General features: G+C 34.9%; 1 protein-coding gene across 2 annotated transcripts in view; it reads left to right on the plus strand.

Moving 5' to 3' along the window:
* The window catches only part of CDK14 (cyclin dependent kinase 14), a 546170-nt gene that overhangs the window by 247062 nt on the left and 286047 nt on the right, over positions 1-13061 (plus strand). The window lies entirely within an intron of this gene.

Raw genomic sequence — 13061 nt, forward strand, 5'->3', positions numbered from 1 at the left:
AAAACTAATGATGTATGGTGACTAACATAATAAAATAAAACTAAAAAAAATAGATTAAAAAAAAAAGTCAGTGCAGTGATGAGCACTGGATGATGTATGGGAGTGTTGAATCACTATGTTGTGCACCTGAAACTAACATAACACTGTATGTTAACTATGCTGGAATTAAGATTTTTAAAAAGTCAATGCAAATCTATATATGTATATATATGTAAATATTTAATAGTCTTACTATATTATCAGTGGGAAAATGTGAGTATCATTTGCCCAGTGCAGAATACTGTATTCTTAATATTCAGATCCCAATACCTGCAGGAAGATCTTACCTCCTTTCCATTTTGAACTTAGGTCTGATGATATGGATGTCTTTGGCCAATAAATTGTGAGAAAAAGTTATTTGTTATCCCAGCATACGTAACTCGGCCTGTCCTGACTGATAACCCTAAGTTACTTAGTATCCTTCCACCCCAGAGAAAGCGAATATGACCATGTGTTATATTTCAAGACTTTTTTTTTATGATTCATACTACTCAGATGCATGTTGTGTGTGTGTATGTCTGTATGTTTTTTTATATGTATACTCTACTCATATACCACATATTGCTATTTTTTAACCTTTTAAAAAACTCGCAGAAGTTAGTGCGACCATTGTTTTTGGAATCAATAAGTGAAGCTATGTAGCAGTGTTTATCCACCTTTTAAAATTCATGGGCCTTTAAAATTCATGTGTCTTAATATAAAAATCTCATGCTTTTCTTTGATATCATTTTAAACCTTGGATAAATTTAGAGTTCTTAATAAAACAAGTGATGATTTTAAAAGATTTTATTGAACACTTGGTTCTGGCTTTTTGACATTTAAAAACCACATGTTTTGTCAGTGAGGGCATTAAATCAGCTTGCTTACCGGAAGCTTTTGTATCAAAAATAGTGTCAAGGATCAAGGACAGATGAGGTCACCTTCCATGTCACCTATTGTTTCTGCTGTGGTTTTTTTTGTTGTTGTTGTTAGAAATTATTACAACCAGCTTCATATATTGAGTATGATAATTACATGCCAGGCCTACTAGTTTATTTGGAAGTAAATATTTAGATATTTTGTCCTAAATTTTTTTTTATAGCTGTTTCAAATTCAAGCACCATTAACTTCTTTTACATTTTGCTAAGACTTTCTTTCAAATGGTGTTCTCAACCACAACACCAGGACAGCCCTACCTGAGTTCATTCTAGATAGACTTGGTGAGATTTTATTCTTTCTCTTGAAATTTTTTCCAGTAACCCTTTTATGGCAAATTGCACTAAGTCAAAAGAATGAAAAGATATTTTTAGCTCTGATTCACTGAATATATAACTAGATTTTGGCATAAAAACTTAAAACATATCATGAGGAGCAATAATGTTGGTCTTCACTCCTTGAAGTTTCAAGATTCATATTCAAAACATCAACTCTGTCTGCCAAATATGTCAAGCTCCTGGGAAAGTTATTATCTTGGCAAGTTTGCAAGTGTCTAATGATTGAGAAAAAAATTAAAAGTTCTTTTTTAGGGGATCTTTAATTTCATACTATGCATAGTAAGGAATTAGCACATTTTCTTTGTCCGTGAATTGAGCAAAGCCAGTAACAAAAAAGATGAAAAAGTCAGATCTTTGACAAAATATTTTATGACAGGTAATTCAGCAGTTTGATTTTTGGCTGTAGATCCTGAAAACGAGCTACTTTAGAATTTCTGCTCTACATTTTGGCAGTGCTCAGAGTACAAGAATTAATGAATTTGGGATTCCGCACCCGCCCACCTCGGTGATCTGAGGTCTTCTTATTCTTTGCTATTAAAGGAACTACTTGAAACAAAACTTTTACAATTTTCTGGATTTCTAACAGTATGTTTTACTACTAGTACTTCAGTTTCTTGCATCTCAGGGCATCAGACTCTGCAGGTAAAAACTTGCATTTAAAAAAACAATGTTGGTGTGACCCTTGTATTCACTAAGTTTGAGAAATCTAAATTACTTTGCCCCTTTATGTACTATATTGAAATAATCAGTTGTGCTTAATAATGACATAAGCATACAGATGTGCTTCAGCTGTGCCGCAAGAATAGCGATATAAATTACCGTTTTCATCAGGCATTGCCATTGGCCAGGACTTTTTCTGAAAGCTTTGTCCTTTTATACTCTATGTATTTCCACCAGCCAGGAAGATTTAAATGAGCTCTACCTTTGTAATATAAATTTATTTTTAAAACCATTTCTCTAATTCAAGAGTGTTTTATGTGTCCTTTTTCTATAGCCCACAAACTTCGCCCCGTTTATTATCAGATATTTATAACCACATTTAAGAACTCCAAAGTGTTTTGAATTATAAAATCTTAATAGCATTACTTCTAATATATCTCTCTGTATTTCCTTGGGGGAGAAAACGTCCTAATATTTTTACTACTGGATCAAGTGAGACGAACAAGGTTTCATTTTAGGTAAGAGGAAGAAGAGTATTATTCACATTTATTTGACTGTCATTCTTATTTCCCTCAAAGTCATCCCTGAGCTCCCAAATAGTGAATAGTTTTTATTCATTTTTATACATTTTATAATACTTTATCCATTCTAGGATTTTGAAAATATATTTTGATTTTCATTTTTTAGGCCAAAAAGACAGGTGACAGTTTAACAAATTATATTTGTTTAATATTTTAATTGGATTATGTGTTCCAGAGTTATTATTTTTAAAATTGGAAAAACATATACCTGAAGCTCATTACAGTATAATTTATAAAGTTTTCTGAACCACACATCTGGTATGATCAGTCCCTCGTGGGTGTTACTCCGACCCTTTAGAACCAATATTATAAAAAGAAACCTCCTCTATTCTGCTTTGTAGCTGGCCAAAGTGATCCCAGACTGGCCTCTTTGATTCTTCTACCTTACCTTCCCTCTTTACTGCCGTCTTTGTCTCCTCTCTTCCATTTTAGTTCTGTTTCTAACTTTTTCCCCTCATGTTGCTCTTATCCTGTAATTTCAGGATCTCCTGTATTTCTAGCAGGGTGGCTCCAGAGGGTGTTTTCAGAGTTAAGATATTCTTGAAAACTATTTCAGTTCTTTTCTTTTCTCTTTGATCTCCTGCTTTGACTCCAAAAAATTTTATGTGGCCCGCTTTGTTAACCTTTTTTTCTTTCCCCAAATTTTTGAGGATGTTGGATGATCAGAGCATTCCATTCTTTACACCCATTGGCTTTTTATTTTTCCTTTTAAAAATCAAACTGGCTTCAAAATAATATGAACATCTTTTTAAAGTGGCTATTTCACTCCATTAAAATTTATTATATGGTTTAGGCTTGTGAGTGGTTTCCCCGAGGGCATATAAACCATACTGGGGAGCTCTTTCCTTCACTATTTCAAGGGAAAACATTTTACACATTCTTCTGATGCAGGAATAACATATGTTTCTGTAGAACTACAAGGTTCTACTTCTGGAAGATCCCCCAAGTTTCTTGAAACTTTCCAAATTTATACTTTGAATTTTTTTAATTTTAGAAAGGAAAATAATGGATGCCTCCTAGATGTTTTATAAACTAAATAAATTGTAGAGATAGAGATATGGATAGAGATACGTATTCCGTTTATGGATAAGCCTGTACAATATTGAAACTACTTCAGACACAAACTGTTAGAGCCTGAATGTCTGCATTCTTTTTATCAGAAGAATGGCTCACAGCAGTCTTAACTGCCTGGGTAGAGCTCTATAATCTGTCTACCCAAACTATCATTGCCAGAAGCCAAATAGTAAGTTTTTTGTTTTAATGGAAAAGATCTTTTAGGTTGCTGGTTTTACATGATGGGAATGTGGTTGGAGATGCTTCCTGTTCCAGTCACCAGCCCCAGGCTGCCCATGCGTTTTGGATTCAGAAATGACAGCTGAAACCAATTAGGCAGAATTATGGGATAGCAAAGTCACATATAGGTTTATTATGACCAGAAAGGAGAAGGAGAACACATTATATGATTTTTAAAATGGCTAATTTAATTAGGAATGAGCTGCAACACTGTGGTGGCTGTGGGAGGATTTTTGTACAGTATAAACCGCTGTGTGTGTTAGCCATCCCTGCCCTTCCCGGGGAATATGTGTGGGTTACTGGGTAGAATTTCAAACATTTCCTAAGTGGCTTAAAACCAGGTAGAAATAAAATAACCCAGAAACAGACTTTGTAATCTATAACATAATTCTGTGCAGGAAGAGTTGAATATGGGAGAGTATTCCACTTGAGAATTTATCTTTAGGTGACGATGGAATAGATTGAAAGACCATATTATCGCTATTGTCAGACCATGTCCCATGATGCAACTTGAGGCACCATAATCTAGTAGTAATTAGAATTTCTACTTCAGAGGGGAGAGATAGCACTTTTGTACGTGTTCATAAATGTCTTGTTCTTGTCATTAAAGATAGGGGATTTCAGTGTATTAGCATAAAGGCTAAATAACATTTGGTAGAATACTGACCGTTTTATTTTTTAACCACTGTTTTAAAAATGGCCCTCTTTGGTATATAGTAGGTACACACTTCTCAGTAAAGCATCTTAAATGGCTGTGATTTTGTTTTAAAGGTAAAGTTGATTAATGCATCTTTTTTTTTTCTCACTAATGAATGATGCTCACACGTTGTAACTAACAACATTAAAATTTCGTTAATTATGATTTGGGAGTGAAATATATGTGTACTATAAAGCTTAATGGAAAAAATGCAATTTCAAAGTCAGTTTAAACCTGTGGACTTCATATCAGAGCAGTTTGAAACTAACTGCTCAGTAATTTGATGTATTAATTCTTACAGCAATGTGGGCTGATTAAAACAGAGGTTATAGCTAGAGGAGAATGGCATTGATTGCTGTAGAAGAAAGGAGGGCTCAACTTCTATAAGTTTTCTTCAATTGCCTCTAGCAACAACTCTTCCCCAGTGAATTACGTGACTTTAATGAGCTTCAGGTGAAATAGATTAAAAACTAAAATGCTCGTAAGTTCTACCAAAGTTCACAGCTACCCTTCAAGTGTGGTTTCCGTTAGAATGCCTGTGGTGTGTTCCAGACATGGGACAATGGCAATGAAGGTGACATTAGCCAGTAATAGAGTCAGCCTCACAAGGAAACATCTGCCACAGTTGCTGCTTTGGTCACACTAACAGTTACCATTGTGGCCACTAATCTGGGGACCACTTGCACTACCACCAAAGAGTGGAAATAATTGCTCTTGTTCTTCGAAATTTGCAGTCTTTTTAATGTGATCTCTTACCAGTCAGAGTACTATTTAAAGGTTCTTTATTATGAGTCACTTACCTGGGAGAGATAGGAGTGTCTAGAATCAAACTGAGATGAGGACTAGGGAGCTTCATAAGTAATCAACAGTCAGGAAAGGGGGGGCTCTATATTTTTATGCTCCCAATTTGCGCATGTTTATCAACTAGTTGTTAACATATTTTTTAATCATGTTCCCACTTAATATTTTTTGTTTTGTAAAATCAAGTTTTCATGAATTTCAAAATGAAACTATACCTGAACCTTGGCATTTAAACATTAAAAATAAGCCTATCCCTTAAGAATAAAGATATTCAAAATTAGTTTTATTATTTTGTGGACTCTTCCCATATTCTTGCTCTTGTGAAGTCGTATCTTTTTAATGATATAAAACATTATACCAGGCTTGAATATACTGACGCCCCTCTCACTGTCAAAATGGAAAAATAAATGAAACAGAAGCAAAGACTGTGGAGGCTAAGCTTAACACAACTTCAGAATGAGGATTTCTGCTGGTTATCCCCGTGGAAAGACTTCCTTATTTTTAGCCCACGTGCTAAAAATAGGGCTGTGCTATTTTCAATGTCATGTTTTGGCAGTGCTTCTGAAGAACATCCAAATTAGCTGCCAAATGTAGCGGGCACCATACTTAACAGATGCATGTGTTTGGGAAGGGGCTTTATTTGGATCCCCGCTGGATGAGGAAAGCCCAGTCCGAAAGCCAGTGGTAATTCAAAAGCATAATTTCCCAGAAGAACTTGATGTCTCTTGAGTAGGAGGTTTGATCATTTAAAAGTCCAGCGATTGGAAAACCTCACTTCATGGAGAATATGTTGATTAAAAAAAGAAACATAGGCACATACTTTATGGCGAAGCCTACTTAACCACAGACTTAGACTTCTCTCTGCCCTGGAATATGGGTGAAATTTCATGTCCGAGAAGTTGTCTGAGTTGGTGGTCTCCAGATAGCCTTTTTACCAATGGCTTTCAGTGGAGGGATATTGCTGCTCTCTCCTGACCCAAAGTCAGTTTGAAACAGAGTAAGGGATGGAGAGTGGAAACTATGAAGAGCTGAGTGTCATAGTCTAGCTTGTTTCTTGTCTTTTTCTCTGGCTGGCCTGTCTTTCCGGGTCCTCTTTTAAAGGTCTTTTCTCCACTCAGGCCTGTTTTGAAATGGTCATTATATCCATAATTTGTCTTTGTAGTTTTCATTCATGTGTTTCCCTTTAAGTCTCATGGCTGTTCATTATGCAGCTCTCAGGTCTGCATATGATTGAAATTAACAGAGACTCTACTGTGTGAAAGTGCTTACGAATAAAAAGTCTTTTCCAATTTTCTGTGGTCTTTCTATATCCTGCCCTTTTTTATAAAAGGGAGATTTCTCTCCTGCTTTCTAAAGTGATCCAGCCACAAAGTAGTCAAATCAGTATGGGGAAACCCGAATATGTGGCAAACTCCTTTACAGAGAGCATTTATGTTCAGGGTATTAGGAGTTTGGGTATGTTCCTCAGATTCCTTCTCCTAGAAACACCTATGTTAATAACCAAATAAATGCTGCCTGCCTGATGGGTAGTCGACAGTGAGGAAGGAGGAAACTCATTTTGAAAGAAATATATGCTAGTGTGGGGATTGAGCCCTTGGAGCCCCTTTCTGCTCTCACTCTGTCTCCTGCTTGGTCTGTAAGTCTAGCCATACTTGATAGCTTCATTTAAAACCATCCACTACATGGAAGATTGATGAGGTGTTCTTAGGCATTTAGGTATAAACCTGTCAGACACAAGTGCTTCTAAAGGCATTACCCTGAGGACCAGCAGCAATGATGGAGTGAATAGAGGGAGGTGTAGGAACACGAGGTGAAGCATAATGTAGTGAAGGAAAGAGATGTCAGCCAAGAGCCAAGATAGAGATGGGAGGGTGAAGAGGAATTATGTTTGATCTGTAGTCACCAGGCGTCTAGTCTAGTGACCTGCTCCTTTTCGTATCAAAATAAGAAGTAGCCAGAGATCAAGCCAGATGGATCTGAGATTATCTCTGTCTCAGGGGATACTGATCTGTTGGTCATATGCTATAGGGGCCTTCTGTTTAAACCTAGGATGACTTTAAAAATTGAAATGACAAAGAAGTATCTTCTAGCATTATTACTAAGGCTTAGTACTGTATTTCCGGACCAGTGCAAATCATAAAGGTCATATGGTCCAATGAGTTGAACTGAGGAAAGAAACAAGAAAGAAGAGATGTGGGGCACCTGGGTGGCTCAGTCAGTTAAGCATCTGCCTTTGGCTCAGGTCATGATCCCTGGGTCCTGGGATCGAGCCCCACATCGGGCTCCCTGCTCAGTGGGGAGCCTGCTTCTCCCTCTCCCTCTGTTGCTCCCCCTGCTTGTGCTCTCTCTCTATCAAATAAATAAATAAAATCTTTTAGAAAAAGGAAAGATGTAATGAAATTTGTAATTTAGGCACATCTAATGTAGATCCAGGCATGATACTGTGTATTAAAAAAAAAAGAGAGAGGGAAAAGAAACCATTTTTAAAGCAGGCAGAACAGAAGTTTGCCAGGGTACAAAGTGGGACCCTGTACTATCTCTTGTCTCTTTTTCCATAGGAGATTCTCCAGATTCTTGCCCCTAATCACCCAGAGCAATCTGAAGTTGATTGTGTATTTCCTAAATACAGTCTCACTGGTTGTGTACGGAGTGCCGTGGAGTATGTATGAAAATATCTGGTTATGAAGACAGGAAGAACACTATATGAGGATGAAATGCTACCCTTACAAGTTCCAGTTTTCTGACTGTATTTATCATTCCATTTTTAATCATAATCCTCCCAAATATCCCCACTACTCTAAACACACCACAGAAAATCATCATCATCATCATCATCATCATCATCATCACCTATAGCATCTACCATGTGCTAGGTAGTGTTCTGAAACCATTATGATATTTACTCATTAATTTTCATAATATCAATTGAGGTAGGTGTACTAGGAATATTCTCATTACATGCATGAAAATCTTGATATACAGAAGTTATGTAACCTGCCCAAGGTTACACAGCTAGACAGCCATGAGTATATATGCATGTGATGTATATGCACACATACACACATTTTGGTGCCATACATCTAAGGAAATATGAATTTTAAAATTTAGAAGGTTTGGAAAATTCTTTATTAAATTTCCCAAGATCTCATTTTGGAGAAGCCTCCTTCTTGCAATTCATAATGCTAATGTCATTGGTCATATACTTGGAAGGATATCATGTGTACCTTGAGGATCAGGAATATTCCCCCCCCCCCCAATATGTTTCCTTCTTCATAGGTTGTTTTTTTTTTAATTTATCTTATTTATTTTTTCTTCCAAGTTTTTATTTAAATTCTAGTTAGTTAACATATTAGTTTCAGGTGTAGGATTTAGCGATTTAACACTAAATAACACTAATAACATACAACACCCAGTGCTCATCACAAGTGCCCTCCTTAATCCCCATCACCTATTTAACCCATCCTCCATGCAGCTGGCCGGTTAGCTCAGTTGGTTAGAGCGTGGTGCTAATAACCCATCCTCCTGCCCACCTCCCCTCCAGCAACCCTCAGCTTATTCCCTGTAGTTAAGAGTCTGTTTTATGGTTTTCCTCTCTTTTTACCCAACCTATGTTCATCTGTTTTGTTTCTTAAATTCCATCAACTGATGAATGGATAAAGAAGTTGTGATACACACACACACACACACAGAATGGAATATTACTCAGCCACAAAAAGAATGGAATATTGCCATTTGCAATGATATGGATGGAACTAGAGAGTATTATGCTAAGCAAAATAAGTCAGAGAAAGACAAATGCCATATAATTTCACTCCTATGTAAAGTTTCTTAAAATTTTATTTTATTTTTTTTTTTTTTTTTTTTAAAGATTTTATTTTTATTTATTTGACAGAGAGAGACACAGCGAGAGAGGGAACACAAGCAGGGGGAGTGGGAGAGGGAGAAGCAGGCTTCCCGCTGAGCAGGGAGCCCGATGCGGGGCTCGATCCCAGGACCCTGGGATCGTGACCTGAGCCGAAGGCAGATGCTTAACGACTGAGCCACCCAGGTGCCCCAAGTTTCTTAAAATTTTAAACAAAAAGTTTGAATACTTCTTTGGAAAAAAATTATAATAATTCACAAGTATGTAAAATCTACAGGATGTAAACTCTATGAGAGCAGAGACTGTCTTATTTACTTATGCAAAATCAGCATTTAATATATCTTATTTATGTAAAATTAGCATTTGACAAATCTAAATAAGTGAAATATATAATACTGTGAAAATTCTGTACCCGACACGATTCCACTTCTTTAATTTGTTAATTTTAGAAGCTCACATTAATAGGTGCACTTATGTTGAACTATTTCTTCATTCCCAGCTTTAACCTTGTTTGATACTGATGTGTAGCCTTTTAATACAATATTGAATTCTGGTACCTACTGTCACTAGAATTTAAGTACATCTCTGGTCATAAAGTGGTTGGTTTAGTTCTCATTACCTCTCCACTGTTTTTGCCTGCTTTGACATTTTTTAAAGGAGTGGGAAACATTTTATCTTTTTTTTTTTTTTTTTTGTGCTCTGGGGTAATTTATATCTGCTACTTGAAGGTTTGGAAGATTTTCCATTAAACTCATCTGAACTTAGTACTTCTTTTTTAGGTACAGCTGTTCAATTTCTGTCTCTTGTAGAATCGAATTTAATAACTTATGTTTTTTTAAGAGACATAAGTTTTTATCTAGATATCAAATGTATTATTGGTTTAAAGATGTGTATAATACTGTTTGGTTTATAGTATAATGTTTATTGTATATTTTTAAATCTTCACATTTTTAGTTGTGTCATTATTCTCATTCTTAACACTGATTACATCTTAACAAAACCCTTCACTTAAAAACACAAATTTTCCAAGGTTTGTTTGTTTTATTGGGCTTAAAAAATTTTTTTTTTTATTTGAGTATAGTTGACACACAATGTTACCTTAGTTTCAGGTGTACAACATAGTGATTCAGCATCTCTCTATGTTATGCTGTGCTCACATCAAGTGTAGCCACTATCGGCCACCATATGACGCTGTTACAGTATCACTGGTTATATTATTGGGCTTTTCAAAGAAATGGGTTTCTCTTTAATTGATCAAGGCTGCTGTTTTCTAGTTTTCTAATTAATTAATTTCTGCTATTAACTACATTAATCCCATCTATTTTCTTTGGGTCTCTTTGGCTTTTTGGTATTCTCTAGTTTTAGTTTATTGGTTGTTTTATTTTTTTTCAGTCATTCTTATATTAAAATTAATGAATGTAATTAATGATCTATATTTCCCTGACAGTAAAGCTCTGACCATTTTCCATTGCTTTAAAATTTATGCTGTATGTCACTATCATTTTTAAATAATTTAAACATTTTTGGTTTTCTTTATTTTTTTAAAGAAATTTTCCACAAAAATAGATTTTCTTTCCTTGTTCCTCCTTTTCTCATTCTCACCCTTTAACTGCTTGTCTTCCTTCATTATTTTATTCCTGTTATCATTGAACTTAAGACCCTATTGACTAGAAGAAGCATTACTTGATGTACTAGTAAGAGAAAAAAAAATGCACTCAATTAAACTGTGGTTTAGTACTTTCTTATCGTTCAGAGTTTTTACTTTATGCCCACTGAAGGAGCCCTACAGAATTTAATTCTGGCACTTTTTATAGAATCTTACCTGAAGTTTTTAATAAATGATGGTTTCCAGATAACAATTACATCTCATTCTTCCATCTTTTTTCCTCAGATGGTCCTTACATTGTTCACTGATGACCCATGCCATCAGAGTAATAAAAATAGAAAGTTTGCTCAAACGCAGGCGATACCAACTACATTCCAAATACTGCCTGGGAAAGAGCAAATTCAAGCTGTCATTCCAATGTCAGAGAAAAAAAGAATTGTATATCTTAGAGTGGATGAAATATACTACATTTTGATTTTAATTTTATTTTAGTTGTGGTGAGAGGATGTAATATCACTTCTGCTGTCTAACTTTTAAGGCTTTATCTGTGTCTAATACATTGTCAAGTTTTGTGAATATGCCATTTGTGTTTAAAAAGCATGTGTAGCATGAGTTGAATGGGCACAAAAGGAAACATGCTATTTAATTGTATTATTCATATCCTTTATAACCTTCCCTTTTTTTTTTTGCCAATTCCATTTGTTGACTTTTGAAATAAGTAAGCTAAGTACCTCAAGATTTGTGAAATTATTAGTTTCTTCTTTTATTTTTACCAATTTTTGCTATATATTGATATGCCATGTTGTTAGGTTTGTTAATGTTCAATACATTTTCCTTGAATTCTGTTATGTCTAATTTTACATTGATATGATTCCTTTACCGGTATGAATAACAAAATATAAATAACATAAATATGTAGTATAAAATACATTATTTGTCATTTTCATATTTTTTGTTGTTTATCATTTTTAGTTTGTATCTTGGAAACAGTGTAAATTGGATTTTCTTTTGTAAACTGAGATTTTACATTTTTATTAGGAATTGTAACATATCATAGATATATAATTACTGATAAAATTGGATATACTTTCTGTTGTTTTATTTGTTGTGTGTGAAGTGATGAACAAATGTGGTACAGTTCTTCCTCTGTGGATTTTATTATATAATGGGCAATATCTTAAATAATAGCTCATTTTTGTTTATCATGTTATAGGTGAAAAGTATGTTCTGTTGTACTATTTTATCTGTTCTTCAAAAATCTTTAAGGGAGGTGTTAGCCCTATTCAAAAGGACAGAAAAATTAACATGGAGTTACATGGCAATTTGGGGACTAGAATTCATTCCTCAGTTTGGTAAATGCAGTCACTCAGGAAAAACTCCATGGCACTCATAATTATATTTTAGCGTCATTTTTAATGAGCTATACTATATATAAAACTATTTCCACCTTTCTTCAGTTCTTCTCTGTGTTGACGTTTTGCCTGGACCGAAGAGGCAATAATTTCCAAATCAAACATAGTTTCTGTCCTCAGAGAGTTTGACTTTCATTTGGAAGCTCAACACCTTGGGTGTGGTCTAAGATAAAGGCAGTATTGTCTTAGAAGGAATCTAAAAGCATTTCTTCAATCCTATTTTCTTTCCCTTTTCCCTTCAATTGGCTAACTTCTTTCATTCTCTACTCATGTCTGACTTCTTCCAGAGGCTTTTCCACCGTCTCTACACCACAATACGTTCCCCCTGGTATGCCCTCAAACATTGCCCAGTACTGTTCCTAAAATAATATACAAGATAGTGTACTATAATTATTGGTATATCTGTTTTTTGGTTGTTTTTTTTTTTTTTCCCTACTTGAAATGGTTTCATTTAGTTCTGTGTCCTTAGCGACTAGTGTAGTAACTGGAACACAATAACGGCTTAAGAAGCACATGATGAATAATGAATGAATGCTAAATTTTGTTCTGTATCCTCAGCAATACCACCCGGCATGCAATAAAAGCTCAATAAAGGAGTCCGAACTGTTGTCACCATGGCTATAGCAAGATTCTTGAATATAGCATAAAACTAAATTCTTCAATAATTAAAGCCTGATAATGGGGCATAAATACTCATGTTCAGTAGCTTTTCGAGAATGATAAAACGTTTCATTGTTATAAATCTTATACTATCCTCTAATAAGAGAAGAAAAATTGGAATAGCAACTCTACATGTTTTTTGAATGTCTATATAATTCATAATATAAGCAGAATAAGCATTAAGAAGAAAATAAATA

Source organism: Neomonachus schauinslandi, chromosome 12 (assembly GCF_002201575.2).
Source record: "Neomonachus schauinslandi chromosome 12, ASM220157v2, whole genome shotgun sequence".
NCBI classification, from domain to species: domain Eukaryota; kingdom Metazoa; phylum Chordata; class Mammalia; order Carnivora; family Phocidae; genus Neomonachus; species Neomonachus schauinslandi.